The 19,941-nt window shown below is 44.0% G+C and overlaps 1 pseudogene; it reads left to right on the forward strand.

Annotated features, from left to right (window-relative positions):
- Positions 1-12,902: 12,902 nt before the first annotated feature.
- Positions 12,903-13,560, forward strand: LOC112934392 (large ribosomal subunit protein uL22 pseudogene; annotated as a pseudogene).
- The last annotated feature ends 6,381 nt before the right edge of the window (positions 13,561-19,941 follow it).

The following is a 19,941-nucleotide window of genomic DNA, read 5'->3' on the forward strand; positions in this document are numbered from 1 at the left end:
AGCCACGGTGAAATACCACTTCACATGCACTGGGATGGCTATAATCAAAAAGACAGACAAAAACAAGTCTTGGTGAGAATGTAGAGAAATTGGAACCTTCCCATTGCTGATAGGAATGTAAAAAGATGTAGCTACTTTGGGCAACAATTCCTTAAAATATTAGACATGGAGTTACCACATGACCCAGCAACTCCACACCCAGGCGTATAACTCAGAAGAAATGAAAACAACATGCAAACAAAGACTTGCAAATAAGCGTTCACAATAGCACTATTCATAATAGCCAAAAAAGGGGAAAGAGCCCAAATATCCACCAAATGATGAAAGATAAACAAAATGTGGTATATCCATAACAATGGAATATTATTCACAGCCATGAAATCGAAATCAAATGAAATATTGATACATACTACAGCCTGAGTGAACCTTGAAAGCCCTACGCTAGGTGAAAGAGTCCGGTCACAAAGGCCACATACTGAATGATTCCATTAATATGAAATGTCTCCAACAGGCAAATCTATAGAGACCGAAGGGCTGGGTGGTGGCAGAGGACGGTTGTGAGGAGTGACTGCTAACGGGTATGGGGTTTCTTCTAGGGATGATAATCATGTTCTTTAAAGTAGTTACAGTGATGTCGATACACTAAAAATCAATTGAGTTGTACATTTTCAATGGGTGAATTACACGGTATGTGAATTATATTACACTGAGCTGTTAAAGAAGGAAAAAAAAAAAACTTCTCTGCATTAGTTTGCTAGGGCTGCTTTAGCCAAGTAGCACAAACTATGTGGCTTAAACAACAGAAATCTACTGTCTCACAGTCCTGGAGACTAGAAGGCCAAATTCAAGGTGTTGGCAGGTTTGGTTCCTCCTGAGGGCTATGAGGAAAAATCCACTCCACCCCTTTCTCCTAGCTTCCGGCAATCTGCTGGCAATCTTCGGCCTTCCTCGGCTAGTAGAAGGATCCCTACGGTCCCTGCCCGCATCTTCCCATGGCCTTCTCTCTCCGTCTGTCTCCAAATTTCTCCTTTTTCTAAGGACACTAGTCACACTGGATTATGGCTCACCTAAATGGACTTCCTTTTAACTCGATTACCTCTGAGAAGACCTATTCCAAAGAAGGTGACATTCTGTGGCACCGGGGGTTAAGACTTCAACCTATGAATTTAGGAAGGACACAATTTAACCTATAACAATCCATTCAAAGCATTTAAAGAATGGCCAAGATATGGTCCCTACAAGCCTACAACTAATTGGAAGATTTTAAAAGGTAGCACCAGACCCTACAATTTTCTTTCCTATGTCTCTTTTTTAGCCACTAAGGAATCATCCAAGAGAAGGTATCAGCCAGGATATGCTAAGTTAGGATATAGTCACAAAACTTGAAAATCTCAGTAGCTGTGACATTGAGGACCAAGTAGACAGCAGAGACTCTTCACAGTCTTTTAGTGACTCAAGCTGATAAATGTTATACCATATCCCACAGTCTCAGGTTTTATTATCTCTAAGCAAAGAAGAAAAGAGCATGGAAACTCACGCACTGTCTCAAACACTTCAACATCTTACTTCCACTAACCGGCCAAAGTAAGCGACGTGGCCACGCCTAACCTCAAGGTCTGGGGACCTGCCATCTTCCCATAAGCCTGGAAGGAAAGAACCAGAAGTACTGAGGAGCAGCCCTGATGTCTGCCACAGAGATGTGGAGGCTCAGGAAGGTTTTTTCTGCCAAAAAGTGACTTTTCTCCTGAGCCAATTTAAACTCCAGCCCAGTCACAGACTTTTTTTTTTTTTTTTTTTTAATCATAATGTTCTGGTATCATCAGGAGAAGGGGCACTTGACCAGTAAGGAAGCAACTCATCTCCCAGCTCTACTCATTACCAGAAAGTCACTTCTCAACTTATTGAGTCAGAAAGCACCTAGAGAGGTCTTTAATGCCTGCCATCATGCTGTACCTTGGGGATAAAAGAGTGAATAAACAATCCCAGTTTCTTTACCAGTAACATGCAGGGAGTTGCTTTAAACCACAGCCTCCCAGCTTTGTGCCATGAATAGGTCACAAATTTGCCCATTCTTTTCAGCACTCAGGGAAATCAGACACTCCCACCCCTCCCAAGTGGTCAATTCCACCACAAGTAGCCTCATCCTCCACCTCACTCGTTCAGTCTGCTATATAAATGTAATTTTCAGTGTGTTCCAAGAAGTCATGAAAAAAGTTAGGGAATAATAACGGTCTAGGCCAGGGATAAGCAAACTATGGCACACACCCCAAATCTAACCGACCACTTGTTTTCGCAGAGCCTACTAGTAAGAATAGTTGGGGGAAATAAATTTAATGGTTGAAAAAAAAAATAGTTTATGAAACAGAAAAGCATGTGAAATTCAAATCTCACTACCCGTAAGTCAAGCGTCATTGAAATACGGCTGCATTAGTTTCTCCAAAGAAACAGAACCGATAGGATATACAGAGAAATACAGAAAGAGATGGATGTATCATAAGGGAGTGGCTCATGCCATGAAGGCTGAGAAGTCTCTTGGTTTACTACCTGTGAGCTGGAGACCTAGGAAAGCTGGCAGTACAGTTCCAGTCCAAACCTGAGGTTTGAGAACCAGGGGAGTCATGGTCTAAGTCTCAGCCCAAGTCCTAAGATCCAACGATCAGGAGTGCCATCGTCCAACAGCAAGAGAAGAGGGACGCGCCGGACCAGGGAGAGGGCAACTTTGACCTTCCTCCACCTTTCTTCTATTCGGGCCCTCGACAGGGTGGATGACGCCCGTCTACAGGGAGGAAGCAATCTTTACTTAGTCCGTCAACTCCAGTGCCAATGTCTTCTGGAAATACCCTCACAGGCACACCCAGGCATAACGTCTCATCAGCTGCGTTGGCATCCTTTAGCCCAGTCACGTTGACCCACAACATCAACCATCACAACGGACACATTGATTCATGTAAGTGTTGTCTGTGACTGCTTTTGCACTACAAGGGCAAGACTTGAGTCCACAGAGGCCACATGGTCCACGATGCCTAAAAAATTTACTGTCCAGTCCTTCACGAAGAAAAGCAAAGCCAACCCCTTTGCTTTGCAGACTGGAATGTACATACAGTTCACCAGGAAATGATGTTAAAAACCGCTGGTTCTTATTCCACAGCTGTGGGATAGAGCTTAAGAGTCTGCTTTTCCATTGTTGGAAGGAAAATATTTTCCTCTACCAGCGTAAGTTCAAGTGGTCCAGGGCCTGTAAATTAACTGACAATAAAAAGATCAACAGGAGGAAACAAAGTTTACTAACAAGAACACATGGGATTTGCTCAGTGATGAGTAACTTGCTCAATACCCAGAGGTGAAAGTTTATATACCCGCTTTAAAAAAAAAAAAAATGGAAGAGGTTAGGGGGAGGAGTCAGTCAGGGCTTCGGTGGAAGAGTATGGAAGGTTCTATTGGAGTTTTTAAAATGCTAATGGGAATAAGCAGTCAGTCTGTTTCCCTCTTAGAACTTGAAGGAAACTCCCTCAGCCTGGAGTTAATGACAACTGTATACTTTCTGGAAGCTCTACTTTAGTTAAATGAGAAAAGCTCAGATCAAGATTTCAAGTGTTTTCATTTTAAAGTAATCTTTATGTCAAAAATGTGATCCCTTTACTATCAAGCCCTGAAAGGATGCTGATGCTCCTGGTGCCTGGACCACCGTTTCAGTTGCAAGGGTCTACAGACCAGTCTCAATGTCACCTTCAGCTCCCTAACTGGGACAGCACCTTGTTCTGAGTATAAAAATATATACTATCAAATATCCTGGAACAGGTCATTCTCTATAAGAAATAACAGATCAGGGATCCCTGGGTGGCGCAGCGGTTTGGCGCCTGCCTTTGGCCCAGGGCGCGATCCTGGAGACCCGGGATCGAATCCCACGTCGGGCTCCCGGTGCATGGAGCCTGCTTCTCCCTCTGCCTGTGTCTCTGCCTCTCTCTCTATGTCTCTGTGACTATCATAAATAAATAAAAATTTTTTAAAAATTTTAAAAAAAGAAATAACAGATCAGGGAAAAGGCTGTCAAAATATGATTCTATGACCCCAATTACTTACAAAACTGTAATTCTTCCTGCCAGAGACTCGGGGCTGCTCCCACCCAGCAGGCAGAAGCAAACCCTAAGTGTCATGGGAGCAGACGTTGGTCCTGTTCAGCAGGCCATCCTGCTGGGAAGCCCTCCCCCGAACTTGAGACGTCTTCGATCTGTGGATCTGTCGTATCCACCAAACCTGACCCCCACTCCGGCCCCACCTGATGCTGAGCTGGGTTAGTCCTATCCTGCTGCTGCCAAGAGCATAATATCCTGTTGTTGATCTCAATAAGAAAAATGAGTTTGAAATGGGATCCCGGGGCATAGGTACAAAACTGACTCTTTATCAAGTACTTTCTGATACCTGAATTTCTGCTCTTATACCTCCCACTCCCCCTGCCAGTCAGGCAGCTGCCTGAAACACAGCCAGATGGGAGACATTCAATAAAGTTGCTAGCTCTTCCCCCACAGTCCTGAGATTTACAGTGTTAATTTAAAGCCCTCAGACATCTGTGACACCATACAACCGTGGCCAATTTTTCCTCAAGGAGCTGTATGGGTTTTCTAAAGAATTCACTGCTAGATCAATATTAGCTTTAAAGAAAAGGTTGCACCCTAAAGTCAAAGCAACCGCATTGCTAAACCATGTTCTAATAATTCTGTGTGATAGGAAAAAATGCTTACAGGTAGGCGCCAGCTGTAGGAAGGTTGGGAAGCTTACTCGAGTTGCTCCTACTTTCAAAGGAGGATGGAAATGGAAGATTTTGACTTTATTTCAAAATGATTGTCAAAATATGCCTTTCCCGCGATACATAATAATTACAGATACAGATTGCATACCTCAGGAGGGAAGAGGCTCTTACCGTAATAATGGAAAGAACTTGGACCAAGAATCTCTAAAATAGCACCAACAGAACTTTCTACAGTGATGGAAATGTTCCATTTCTGTGTTGTCCAACACGGTAGCCACTAGCCACGTGTGGCCCACCGGCATTTGAAATGTGGCTGGGGAAAAAAAGTCTTAATTTTAGCTAACTTAAATTTAAATGGCCACATGGGGCTAACGGCTGCCATATCAGACAGTGCAAGTCTGACCCCACGCCAAGAGTGTGACCTTGGGCAAGCATTAACCTCTCTGAATTTTCATTTCCATTTAGAGAACTTGAGAAGAAGGATAAGAAAGGTCTGTGGTACCTTGGTATGACAGTTGCTCCTCCAGGTGGGAATGGATACAGATCTTTGGCCAAGCTTAGGAACCTTTCTCTCTGGCTCCCTCTTCCTCTTCCTCTTCCTCTTCCTCTTCCTCTTCCTCTTCCTCTTCCTCTTTCTCTCTCTCTCTCTCTGTTAGTGACCTGCCAAGGACAAAATCGTCTTCTAGCATATAATCTAACTACATAACCCAAGACCAACATGCCTGGCAATGAGCACCACTCCTACTTTTCTACTAACACTAGAAACAAAAAACCCAAACTTTTCTTGTTCCCATTTTGGCAACAACCAACCCTGGCTGACCTGCACCAGGAGCTCTATGTTACAACAGAAGCCATTTGACCTGCACACAGAGTTCTCCAGCGTGGGGGTCACAGGGCAGAGTGAGGTAGAGAATCTGAGAGCCTCGATGCCCGTGTGACCCCACCTCCAACCCTCCAACCGGAGTGGCCCCGTCTGTGATCCTTAGTGAAAGTCAGAGCTGCCTCCTGCTGCAAGGTTTGAGGGGAGCTGGGAAGACCAATTACGGAAATGATTAGCACACAAATAGCACTAGCGGGCTTTGGGTTCAGAACTCTCAGGAAGGATGGCAAAGGCCAACTGAGTGAGGAGCAGATCGCCCTGCTATAAACTGAAGTAAAGCCATTGGCCATTTTATCAACGGAAAACACATTTCTCTCACTACTTTAAGTGTGTTATTCCTGAAACATCTTAGTCAAGTGGTGAGGACTGGAGACTTGAAATGTAACAATCAAGATGAAAGATTGGATATTATTTTGTCCAAAAGATGTAGTGGCTCTTCTGTGCTTAATTTATTCATTTCATGTCACTCATATGTCTTCCCTCTGCACCTTCAGGGTCCGGGTATGACTCAAAGCTTTGGTTTTCAAACACCAGGCTATGAACAGGTGTTAGCTTATACCAGTATTTTTTTTACTAATTCAGGGCACATTCTGAAAAAATAAGGACACTGTAATCAATTCTTCATAAGGCTAATACTATTTTAGTTAAAGGGGACTCCTATTAAGTTTGTAAAGTCCTCTTAATGTCTTCTATGAAACCGATTGATTCTAAATGGGAGTTTTATTTTTTCAGTTTGTTTTTGCTTTTTCTAAATATCTTTACTTTTTTTTCTAAATATCTTTATTGGCAAAACTGTAAGTTAATAACTGCCAGCTTTGTGTTCATGTGTGTTTTGCCATCGACTAAACCCCAATGTCTGAAATGCCCTCGCTTAGATCTCGGGAGAGATAGTCCAGCTCCCGCCAGGGCTGAGGACGTCGTGGCCCATATAAGAAAACAAAGCATGGAGCTCCTTAGACATTCGACTTCCCTATGTTCTGTGAGTGGAAAAAATGGGTCACTTAATCCCAGGTATGGAAAAGAGTTTTTTTCTGATTTCCAGCCCTGATAGCATCACTACCCCAATAACGGCTGACTGGCACTAATCAGCTTCAAAACAAAAGTCTCTTGGCAAGACACTGAGCTGAAAGAACAAGGTATGTTTAAAAAAAAAATAAGATATGACTATAATAAACATTCTATTCATCAATCCATGTTCGACATAGGTCATACACCTTTGGACAAGAATATTCACAAATAAGAGTAACTCCCACATCGCCTCCATCTTTCTAAAAGGAATAAAGCCCAAGTGTGCAAACTTGAAGTGGTGAGAGGGACTGGTAACCAATATATAGGAGAAAAATGCTGTCAGGATAATCACAATAATTTTTCCACCTCCAAGGCTCTTAGATGGTGCTTAGAATGATGACAGGATGATAGCTGCCAGCCGCCAGCCCCACGTAGGGCCCAATGTAGAAGCGGCCCCTAAGCAAGACCAAACCAAGATCCACAAAAGGACACATAAGAGAGTGAAGGCCAGGTCTTGTGGTCCCCAAACCAGGAATGATAGCTGAGGCATATGGAGCATCCCTGTGCCAAGCACTCTGCTGTGTTCCTTAAATAGATTAGCTCATGTAATCCTCAAAGTAACCCCGTAAGGCAAATGCCAGCACTATTTCATACAAAAAATGGAAACTGAGGCTCCAATAGGTTAAGTAACCTGCCGCACACAAGTCACAAACCACTCAGCTGGAATTTGAATCCAAGTGTGGCACGATCCCAGGGCCTCTGATAACAGGGACAGCTTCGCTACAAGAAATACAAGGGCAAGGCCATTTCCAGTGGATGCTTGAGATACAGAGATTAGACAAAAGGACCTTGAAATACCAATTTTCAAGGAACTTAATCATTTATGTCACCACATTAAAGCCAATTTCCTATCTGCTCTGTGGAGACAAAAATAAAGCAGTTTTGGTATTTCTCTCAGAGTCACACGGTGTTCGAGCTACGAGGAAACTCAAAGAGCATCCGGCCCAGCTCCTTTACGTGACACCACGACAGAGTCTCATGAAGGTAAAGTGACCGAGGCGAGGATCCATTCTGACGAGTCAGTGATTTCTACAGAGCTCAAGTTGACAGTCCAGGTGAAATGAGTTAATGTATTGTTTGGTGTATAATGGGATTTTGAAGGGGTTTGGAACATGCCACCCCAAAATATGACACTTTGGCATATTGATTATGTTGAAGCACTTGAGAAACAGCCAGTGCAGGAAAGGCTCTCTGACCTCCCCCTTTCTACCTAAAAGCAGGTCATAAAATTTCCCATGAGAAAGACGCCCCCTGCACCGGAAAGAGGGACACAGAGACTAGGAATCTATGTCAAAACGGTTCTACAAAAAAACCTACTAAAATAACCCATATCTTCCACTAGTTTCCCCCGTCCATTTCTTAGTAACCGTCCTAAATTTACGGCTCCCAGCCCACTCCCCTCTGCCTTGTCAGTCACATCCCCATAATTTATCATTCATCGGTAAGCTTTGGAGCCTGACAGCTTCTTCGGGTCTTTGTTCTCCTTCTGAAGAATCCTATGTATGTGTAAAAACATTACATGAATTTGTATACTTTTCTCCTGTTTCTCCGCCTCGAGTCAGTTTAAATCTTAGGCTAGCCGCACAACCTAAGAGGGCAAAAGAAGGTTTTCCTTCCACTACAGCTCCCAAAGTGTTAAAAGGTATCATCACGCTACCATTCCAGCCTAACGGGAACTCAGGCTCAGATTATGCACCCAGGCAATGGGCTTAAAGAATTCTGTTGAGTCAAAAGACTCAACAACAAAAACAAAACCCTTCCAAGCAGCGTAGGGATGTGACTAGAAAGCTGTGGGGTTCTGGGTGGTTAATAGAAAGTCTCTTTATGGTTTGGCCGCCAGTTTCACTTCTCAGTACCCAGTCAACCAAGTCAATAATAAATTTGGCTTAAGAGTGTGAGCTGGTGACGCTGTGTGCTTAGGTGGATTTTATGCCTATAATCAAGCAGGCTTTTCTTTTCAAAAAGGGACTAGACAGACAGACAGCTCCACCATATTTTATCAGGGATTATGTATGGCTCAGAATTGGCTTGAATCAAAAATTGGTAACCAGATATTATAACCTAAGGCTTGGATAATTCCTCAATCTTTTCCTCCTCCTTGAGAATCCTTATCCTAAAATTCATCACGAAAGGTAGCAAAGACAATGAGCCACTGGATATTTCTGCAAACCTTTGACTTCCCATGGATCTCTATAGCTTTAGCTAATTTCTCACAAGATCAATGGTCTTTAACATGACTAATAGAATTTAACACTTACATAGATCGCCACCTCATTCTGGTAATTTACATTCGGTTTCCCAAAAAAAAGGGCATATTCCAGCCACAAGCCTACAGTATTACTTAACAATAAATTCCAAGATGACAAGTAGTAGCTAAAAGAAAAGAATAAGACCCTCTAAAGTCCCATATTGTGCTAACTTCTGCCAAGCACGTGGGGTCTTTGTGGTCATGGTGGAGTTAGGGCAGTAGCGGTGTCTTGAATTAAAGAGCGAATTCACAAGGTGAGGTTATCGTTTTTAAAAAAATCAGAATTGGATCCTCAAAATTCACGTTACTCATTTTTCAAATGGTCTCCATACCCAAACCTTACCAAATTATAAACACTCATCTCTCTCTACAGTAAAAGGTAACACTGGCCTACACGGTATTTCCACTGCTACGCGAAGGTGAGGGTGGCAGGGTGACAGTAAACTAGAGACTAGAGACATGGCCCTGACTCTTGGCGTCACCACCGGTCAGCAGGAGGGTCAGGGGAGAAGTTTGCACAATCAGATGTGAGTCTCAGTTTATAACCCAAAGGACTGGTTTCGAGGATGCAGGCAGGAGAGTTGGTTATGAAGCTTATCAGGAGCCCACAAGAATACCTCTAGGGACAAAAGCCAAGGCTAGGGATGAAGCTGAGTCAGAAACCAGAAAACCAGACAGAGGTTACAGTCGGGAACGTATTCTGCTGATTGTTCTAGATATTTAATACACAGAGGGTTCTGTGATCAAAAACGTTGGAGAATGTGCCAGGTTAAGCAGGTTTTGGGTTTTGTCATTTGACCACAACATGCTCACTCTTCTCATGCCCTGGTGTCTCTCGCGAGTCTCCGTAAGGCGCGCAGTATGTGAAGTTTCCAAATTCATCAGGCTGCGAACTCCCTGTTCACCAAAGCATCCAGCAGGCAATATCCCCTAGAGGACAGCTTCTGGGAACCCCGAACCAGTAAATGACTTAAACATAAGGGCACTGAGTCCTGAGAAGTTAGGAGATTTGGGCTGGGGTCACCTAAATGCAGAGCAGGGCTAGAACCATCTGGAGTGCCCAGTGCGTGGCTCACCACAGTGCCCTGCACGGCCCACCTTTGTCTCCTCCCCCTGCTGAGGCCAGGCCTTCCTCAGATGCCCACGGACTCAGGAAGACAGCAGCTGTGCTCTCCCTAACAGCAGCTAAACAAACCCCGAGGCACCTCTGCCGAACCTCTCCAACCGGAGACCCAGGACCGTCTGCCTCTGGCCATTCCCTCCACCCAAATTCAATAAAAAGCTACAATTTCAATTATGACAGGGACGTTCTTTCCGAAAAAGCTCCAGAGAAGCTCTTTGGTGATTAATGGCTGATTAATTTCTCCTGCCAAACATCTGTGAGCTTCATTAATTAGACAAAATGCTAAGTAGCGATCAGATGAGCCCTGAAAACACCAGGCCTAAGAGAATTTTTCCCTCTGCGGGACTCACTACCCATTACATGGAACGCTCAGCCCTGAGTGGGGCTAAGAGCTGGTCCTCCTGAGAGAGGGCACAAGGAACAAGAGAGGCCCTAGAATCGGAGTCCTGAGGTCTGCATTCTAGTGCTGCCAATTTATTGAGGTTTCCTCAGAGGGTCACACTTTTCTCCCTCTCCGTTCCCCTCTCCCTGGAACGAATTTCACCCATTTATCTACCTGGCAGGCTCAAGACTCAGCACCCCTCACAGAGAAGTCTTCATTCCTGGTCTGGGTTAAGTCCCTATGCCTCAGTGCTTGCATAACCCCATAACTTTCTCATGGTACTTATGACACTTCCAGTTCCCTTCTTTACATCCCCACAGCTTGCACTTCCTCAAGAGTTTCTTGAAGACAGGGATTGTGTCTTGCTCATTGTGGGATCTCCAGGGGAGCACGGGACCAGAACGTAGCCAGTAGATTTGGTGGCTCGCCCGCAAGAGGGTCCCCGATAACCCCAGCCTCTGGGTGTTCGTGCCACTGTGCAATCTCTCCCGCTGCGTGTGGGCTGGATTTTGTGACTTACTCCTAAATGACATGAATAGGGTGGAAGTGGCACTGTGTGACCAGGACTAGACTACAATAGGCAGCATGGTAGCTTTCTCAGACTATTGAATCGCTTGTTCTAAGGAAAGCCAACTGCCTTGTCCTAAGAGAGGCCCATCGAGCGAGGAACCCAGCCCCCAGCCAACAGTCCCGTGCGTGAGACTGGGAGAGGATCCACTAGCTCCAGTGCAGCCCTACTGCAGGGCCTGCCGCTCTACTGACACCTTAATTTCAGGCCTAGGGGGACCACGAGCCAGGACGACCCAGCTAAGCTGTTCCCAGATTTCTGACCCACACAAACTATGAGACAACAAATGTTTATTATTTTAAACTGCTAAGTTGGGCAGCCCGGGTGGCTCAGCGGTTTAATGCCACCTTTGGCCTGGGGTGTGACCCTGGAGACCCGGGATCGAGTCCCATGTCGGGCTCCCTGCATGGAGCCTGCTTCTCCCTCTGCCTGCATCTCTGCCTCTCTCTCTCTCACTCTGTGTCTCTCATGAATGAATAAATAAAATCTAAATAAATAAATAAATAAATAAATAAATAAATAAATAAATAAAATTAAAAACTGCTAAGTTGGAGGATTTGCAGCTCAGCGTCAGGTGACTAATCTGTCCTCTGATGCCTGGAAGTGGAGTTCAGCTGAAGTGGGCAGGAACCACAAGGGTAGTTGGAGGAGGTTTGGAGGAGAAGGTCAGTGAGGTCTTACAGCACCTTGAACGCGCCGTTTGAAGAATTTGGACTTTGAGGAGGCTACTGGGGTGGAAAATGAGGAACCTCTTCTTGGACAGTGAGGGGAAGGGGACCCTTGTTATGTCCAGCAGTACCGTTGCCTGCAGTGATGTGGAAAGTAGAACACGCAACCAGTGAAATGGGCGATCCACTAAGGAGATTTTTTCAGCCAGAACGTTGGAAGGTGCCGCAAGGCAAAAATGAGAAGCTGGAAGAAGAACTGTTCAAGAAAAAAAAAAAAATGTGCCAAGACTTGCTGGGTTTGAATATTCCCAGCCTCTCCAGAGGCAACAATGCTACAACGAAGAAATGGCTTCTCAGCAAAGGTCAACTCGGAGCACCCAGGAAGGCACGGCCTAAGAGGAAGCCAGTAGTAGAGTCATACACACTCCTGTTGAGACCTCGGATCCTGAAATACGAATCCTCTGTTAAGGCTCAAAGAACCTAAAAGATGAAGCCCTGTAGGCCAAGAGCACAGATGAGACACTCTCACCCTGCCCTTTTCCAGTAGCACTAATCATTGCTCACATTGATAAAATACCGTATTTTTAAAAGACTTTTACCTACATTTCCCAAATTCGACCATCACAACTATCGAAATTAGGTCAGGTATGAATAAACACCCAACCCGGGGAGGTGGGTGACTTGTCTCGTATCTCATAACTGAGTCACGAGAGAATCTAACTCCCAATCAAGTGTTCCTTCCACATCATCAAACCACATTTGCTAACCAGAACCCTGAACGCAGTCTAGAAGTGCGGACGGCGGAAAAGTTCCAGAGGCACTTAATATACAGATATTTTAACATTTTGGTTTTAAACCACATTTTTCTTTTGGGCTGAAATCTGTCACATTTGTGTCACTTAGACATGCCGGCTAATTTCCCATCGCCCACCTCCTCCCGGGTGCACGTGTCCTGGAATGGTTTTCAGGTGGCTCAGACCCCGAAGCAGGACAGCACGTTCTGGGTCACCCCGAAGACAACTCTCCTTGCAGGAGCCTCGGGGACCAGCACACATTTTAGGGAAGACTGTGCACGGAGCAGGATACGCTGCAGCAGGCGGCGCACAAGGTCTCCCGGGCTATTTCTTTCTTTGCAAGTTTCCCTTAGATTTGCTTCAAAATAAAAAGAGGGAGGAAGAAGTACATGGAAGATACAGATGTAAAAAGAGACTGGCGGAGTTCTCATGAATTCTCCCAGGAGCCACCGCTCTTCCTCTTCCCCCGAGCGGCCTGAGGTGGCCTCCGGAGATGGTTCGCTACTCGCTGGACCCAGAAAACCCTACAAAATCATGCAAGTCCAGAGGTTCAATGCTTCGTGTTCACTTTAAGAACACACGTGAAACTGCCCAGGCCATCAAGGGTATGCATATTCGAAAGGCCACCAAGTATCTGAAAGATGTCACTTTGCAGAAGCAGCGTGTGCCATTCCGTCGCTACAAGGGTGGAGCTGGTAGGTGTGTGCAGGCCAAACAGTGGGGCTGGACGCAGGGTCGGTGGCCCCAGAAGAGTGCTGAATTTTTACTGCACGTGCTTACAAATGCGGAGAGTAATGCTGAACTTAAGGGTTTAGATGTAGATTCTCTGGTCATTGAGCACATCCAGGTGAATGAAGCCCCCAAGATGCGACGTAGAACCTACAGGCCTCATGGCCGGATTAATCCATACAGGAGCTCTCCCTGCCACATTGAGATGATTCTTACTGAAAAAGAGCAGATTGTTCCTAAACCAGAAGAGGAGGTTGCACAGAAGAAAAAGATACCCCAGAAGAAACTGAAGAAACAAAAACTTATGGCCCGGGAGTAAATTCTGCATAGAATAAATGCAAATAAAAATAAAAATAAAATGAAATAAAATAAAATAAGAAAGAAAGAAACTGGCGATGGGTACGTCGGGGCTCATCATACTCCTCTGTCTATTGAATATGTTTCAAATTTTTGTGGGGAAAAAAAATTAAACAATATAGTAACCCTCGCCCATCCCTTTGGGATTTCTCTTCTGCTTCTCCTTTCTCCTCTTCTCTGATTCTCTCCCCTCAACATCCTGACACTTAAACTTCGTCTTCTCTCAGACATTTGGCTCTTCCCCCCTCTTCCTCCTCCTCCTTTTCCTCCCCCTCCTCCTCCTCCTCTTCCTCCCCATCTTCCTCCTCCTCCCCATCCTCCTCCCCCTCCCCCTCCCCCTCCTCCTCTTCCTCCTCCCCATCCCCCTCCTCCCCCATCCTCCTTCTCCCCATCCTCCTCCTCCTCCTCCTCCTCCTCCTCCTCCTCCTTGGGACGTGCCTACCAAACTAACCAGTAAATTCAGCAAGACAAAGGACTCCCCGCATTAGAGGACCCACCCTCCTTCCAAGGCAGTTTAGTGACCATCTTTTGTCACTTGAGCATACTTCGGGGCCTTAATCCCCAGCCGAAGTGGTTTATCAAAGTAATTCTCCCAAACGCATACAGTGCTTCCCTCCAGAATACCAGTGAATAAAATTTTCTCCATCTTGTTACACTTATTATTCTGAATTCCTTTGCACTTTGTTCCAAAGAAGCCGGTCATTGAAACTTGATTTTGAGAACCAAAGCTTGCATTCAACAACCTCTGAAAAGAGTGGTTAATTCTATTTGAGTTTCTCTCCATAGTCCCATTCAAACCAGGTTGTGTGTATCTAAGAATAAATGGAGTCACCGCACAAGAGGTTTATTATCAGAGCTAAGCTTCGGGAAGCAACTCCCACTACTTAATGCTGAAAGGAAGGGAGAAAAAGGAGGAATACAGGCTGCCGTGAATGGAGAGAGGGGCCTAAAGAGGAAGAAGGGAATGGATAAAAAAAGGAGGAAAGGGGGACAGAGGCCTTGGAACTGCTACCTATCACACCATACAACTCTCTTTGCTGTGTCAGTTCACAAGAAGAACAATATCATCCACACAGATCAGAAGGGCGGCCCTGACGGTTGCCCCCTTCCCAGAGCCTTGGCCTTCTTGCAGTTCCGTCACTTAGCCTGTGCTTTGCTTCCTACTTTTGTAGTGTTGCTAATATTTTCACTGCCTCTTTTTTGGTTAAGAGAGATAAACTTAGTCCCAAGGACCCCGAAGACCTGTGCTGTGACCTGCAACTCCTGATTCTGCCGACAGACGTTGACACCAGCCCTGAACCTATTTTTGTTGTTGTTGCTGTTGTCGTCAGTTTTTATTAAGCTCACCAGTTTTCTTGCTGCTGCACCTGCTGACCAAAAAAAAAAAAAAAAAAGCCTGAGAAACAGAGAGACCGGTCCCTCCAAAAGGGACCAGGGGCCAGATTGTGTCAACAATTCCCCTGCCCTGAAAGGAGCCGGCCTGACGAGTCCGTGTTGTCAAATGACAATTGTGACTCCTTGCATTTCAAGAGTCACGCACAAATGCTTCCATCTGAAGCCCTCTGGGTAATAGTAGCCTTTTGAGGTTATGATATCTCTGGATGGAATTCAATAAGAGAAATTCACTTTCAATTGAGCCCTTGGAACAGAGCCAGGCAAGCCTAACAATACAATATGCTTCCAAAGAAAATTGGACTTATCCTCGTTTTTTTCTTTCTTTTCTTTTTTTTTCTCTCTCTCTCTCTCCTTTTTCTTTCTGCCTCTAACCTTGTTCACACGTTACCTCTTCCCACTTCCACTCCCTTCTTCTATCAGGGGACAGCAGAGCTTTTAAAAATAAAACCCAGCACTTAAATAGGAGCAGTTTGTATAGAATGACACAAGCTCCCACACACAGTCCTGAGAATTCACTCTTTCCTCCGCTGACCTCTGCCACTTCTACCGGGAAAATGGCACAGAGCCACCGTGAAGAGGGTGCCCGGGGATTATCACAACCAACAGTTTTCCATTACTTGCTCAAATAAAGAGTTTGACTTTTTTTTTCTTTCTATTTTTTTTTCCTTTTAAACTGAGAGGAGGTGAACTGTACAAAGCCTGCCAATGCCAGTCTGACTGTTGGCTTTTTTTCCCCTCAATCTCTCGCTCTCTCTTTCTTCTTCCTCTTCTCCTTTTCTTCTTCTTCTTCTTCTTCTTCTTCTTCTTCTTCTTCTTCTTCTCTTCTTCTTCTTCTTCTTCCTCCTCCTCCTCCTCCTCTCTCTCTGCTTGGTTTATTCCTCATTTTGCCAAGATTTTTCTCTGAATAATTATTATTTCTTGGCCTGGAAAAGGTTGTAATTCTCTTTGTCTTTTGCATTTGATCATCCGAGTGGATTAATGTGGGTGTTAAATGGGTGGAAGAAGTCGTTTTCTTTGTCAAATTCTCTTAATCATCCTTTTGATTTCACACTCTCATTCTCCCCACCCACCCACGTCCCTCCCACCCCCCCAAAAGAGAGAGAGATAGAGAAAGAGAGAGAGAGAGAGAGTGTGTGTGTGTGTGTGTGTGTGTGTGTGTGTGGTGTGTGTGTTTCTTCTCACACGTTGTTTCCTTTTCGGAGAGCATTTCATCTGAAAGCCTGGAATAAGTCAATGTTTAAGAGAATATCACACAAATGTACAGCTTCGTATCAATCCGCTATGAGTGTGTGTAGGGGACAGAGAGGGGTGTGTGTTTGCACTTCTCTTTTGCTACAAATGCAGCTTATAATTTGTTTCCCTGAAAATCTTCCTGGTTCTAATATCACAGCTCAAGGGGCTAAACTTTGGGTTTTGTTTGTTTGTTTCTCAGATGAAAGCATAAAGGAGGCAGTAAGTAAATAATAATATTTAAACTAACACCAGTGAAGGCCAACTACGTCAAGCCCGAAGTATGTGATCTCTTGTCCTCTTGGGAGGACAGAGCAATGTCTTCTTTTGACCCCAGATCAGCACCTTCAACTGGACTCTTAAAGAAGTCCTACCAACCCACAATCTATGGACCCTCCCTTGCCCACCCCATCTACCCTGCATGGATTCTTTCGGAACCATATTATAGTAAAATCAGTATTAAGATTTAGACACTTCAAAGCTATCATGGGTGGGCAAATGGGAAGTGCTCTATAGACTTAAGAAGACACCATGGAGGGCTTGCTCCATTTTTTATTTTTTAAAGTTTTTATTTATTTATTTTACAGAGAGAGAGCACATGAGCAGGGAGGAGGAGCAGAAGGAGAGGGACAAACAGAGCCCGCTGAGCCTGATATGGGGCTCCATCTCACGAACCTGAGATCATGACCTGAGCCAAAATCAAGAGCTGAATGCCCAACCATCTGAGCTGCCCAGGCACCCCATTGGTCCACCCTTTCAATAGACAGTGGTCTTGAGAGAAGAGCACCTGGGAGATACACAGCCTAGCAGGGAAATTTAAAGACATTTGACCAACTAGTATTAACAGAACTAAGAATTTGGTTGGCGTCTGGAATTTACAGTCATTAAAACCAAGTGCATGTGGGGCTCCACCCTCTCTTGACCCCGTTGTAACGCAAATAGTTCCATGATGTTTCTAGAATCATCAAGTCTTTATTCTCATTTCTTAAAGATTCCTAACCTACTAAAAATGATAAACTCAGGAAGAGATGTGAGTTAGTATAGTCATTAAAGCCTTCCTACACCAACCCCGTCCATGAAGTTCCAAAAACTGTAACTTTCCAGGCACCAATGGGGGAATCACTATGTATAGTATAAAAAAATCAATGCACACTGTTACCCACGTGTGACCATATGGTCACCCAGCCATTTAGGTAACTGATCATCACAATGGATCTCTTATCCATCTAGGCAAAGATAAAAAATGGATTGGGCCTCAAGTACCGATTCTGATTGATTGGCAATAGCTATCTGAGAAGCTGTACTGAAAAAGATCCTGGAGCCACATCCAAACCCAGCAGGCAAGAATGCTGAGAGCAGTTAGCTGTATCTGCCATGGGTAAGAGTGATGACATAAATTTTGTCTATTAGCTATTCCTGACAAGGAGATTGCAAAGGCTAGAACGGAAGACATCCTACCAAGTGGAAAAGCCCTATATATTTATAAACAGCAAGTATTTCAACCATTTAAAATGTTGTGTTTGGGGGCGCCTGGGTGGCTCAGTCAGTTTAATATCTGCCTTCGGCTCAGGTCATGATCCCAGGGTCCTGGGATGGAGCCCTGTGGCTGGCTCCCTACTCACAAAGGTATCTGCTTCTCCCTCTCCCCTCCCCCTTCCTCCCCCAGGTTGTGCTCTCTCTCTCTCAAATAAATAAAAGCTTTAAAAAATTTGAATGTATGTATCTCTAATAGCTACCATTTATTGAATATCTACAGTGTGACAGACACTATACTAGGATCAGTACTCCTATTATCTCATTCCATCTTTATAATAACACACAAAGTAGGTGTTATCTCCATTTTGAGCTGACAAAATATAGGTTCAGAAAGGTTAAATAACTTGCCCAAGGTCTCATAGACAATAAGTGGTGGAGCCAAGACTTGAATGGAGGTCTTCAGTGAAGTCCAAAGCCAAAGATCCTGCCATAAATTGTGCTGCCTCCTTGGGATTACAAGACATGAAGAGAGAATCAGGGAGCGGGAATCCTTGGCAGTCTGCTGCCAAGTCTTACAGCAAAGTCTTCAAACTGCCCATCATTCTTGTTGGCTCCTGACAGCTCCAGCTAATTGTCTGCCATTAGGCAGTTGAGATTTTTAATTACAGTTATATTCAGCTGAGCTGAAATTTCAGCTAATTATAATTGAAATTGAGGGCTAAAAGCAAGTTTCAAAGGTCATCCAGTAGTTTTCTTTGGGTCTATGTATGTCTATTTTGTTATGTTAAATAAGTAGTACATATATGTGGTTTTAAAAACCAAATATTAAAAAAAATAAAAAATAAAAAAATAAAAACCAAATATTATACCAAATGACTTAAATTGAAAACCCATAATCCCCTCCCCTCCACCCCACTCCAGTCTTGCTTCCCAGAGGCAAGTAATTTTAATCATTTCTATTTTTATTTCTCCTGGTGGTTCCAATCTCTATATAATAGATGAATGGCTCCATTTCTTGATTTATTATCTTTAGACATTATATACTGACTTCTGCTATGATAGATGAAAATTGAACTCACACCACCTGTACCTTCCTTTCCTTCCTCCTCCTCTTCCTTTTAGTTACAGCCCCATTTTCAGATCTTCTACTCAACATCTGCAACTTCAAGTGGCATATTAGAGCTCATTTCTTGTCCTGTCAACTATTCACAACTATTTCCTTCTTCCTGTCTTCCACTCCCCAACCTCTGCCAGCTATTTCTCTTATGTTTACACTATCGAGATAAATAATGTCTATATTCTCTTTGTAACCACAGTCAAGTTCTCCATGACTTACATGAAAGAATTATAAAAGATGAAAAAAATCACATTTCTGGCATATATTCAAACGGATTCTCCTTCACATTCCATCAATTGGTCAAAATCATGCCTCAGGTGAGTTTGCTCTATAGATGAACCATTGCTTTTTTGTACAGTTTTATTGTTGTTGCTGTTTTCCCAAAGTTTCTGATTCTCTTTTCCTCTTTTTTATGTTATATAACATTATAATAATTTCACAATTTTTCCAAGCTCTCAGTATATGGTTTCATTTATAAGATCCCCTTCCCCCCACATTGCCAAGACCTCTTTTATACAGTCGATCTTTCCTCTCCAAACAGGATTAGTTTCTCCCTAAATCTAAGACCCACCCAGCTGCTAGGCTGGGGTTTCTGTTTGCTATTCTTTCAAATTGGGGACTTTGTCTAATAAGACAAGAGGAAGCCACTTTCTTATTTCACTTTTTTTTTCTCTGAAACCCATTCCCTAATAACTTCCTAAGACAGTGTGCATAGTCATAATCTTTTTGAGTCCTTTATTCTCACTTCTAACTTGACTGATAGATTAGCTAGGTATAGAATTTCAGGACAAAAATCACATTCACTCAGAACTTTGAAAGCCTTGCTCCAAGTCTTCTAGCCTCCACTGTTGCTATTGAGAAGGTTAAGGCCACACTGATCACTACAGTCTGAATGTTTTTGTTCCCCCAGAATTCCTATGTTGAAATCCTAATGCTTAATGTGATGGTAGTTGGAGGTGGGGCCTTTGAGAGGTACTTAGATAGATCACGAATGGGATTAGTGCCTTTAAAAACAGAGGCACAGAGAATGTGTTAGACCCCCTCATCAGAATACAATGAGAAGGGCCAGTTCTATGAGCCAGAAAGAGGACCTCACCAGAATGTGACCATGCCAGTACCTTGATCTTGGACTTTCAACCCCTAGAACTGTAAGAAATAA

The sequence above is a fragment of the Vulpes vulpes genome, chromosome 16 (assembly GCF_048418805.1).
Source record: "Vulpes vulpes isolate BD-2025 chromosome 16, VulVul3, whole genome shotgun sequence".
Classification (NCBI taxonomy): Eukaryota; Metazoa; Chordata; class Mammalia; order Carnivora; family Canidae; genus Vulpes; species Vulpes vulpes.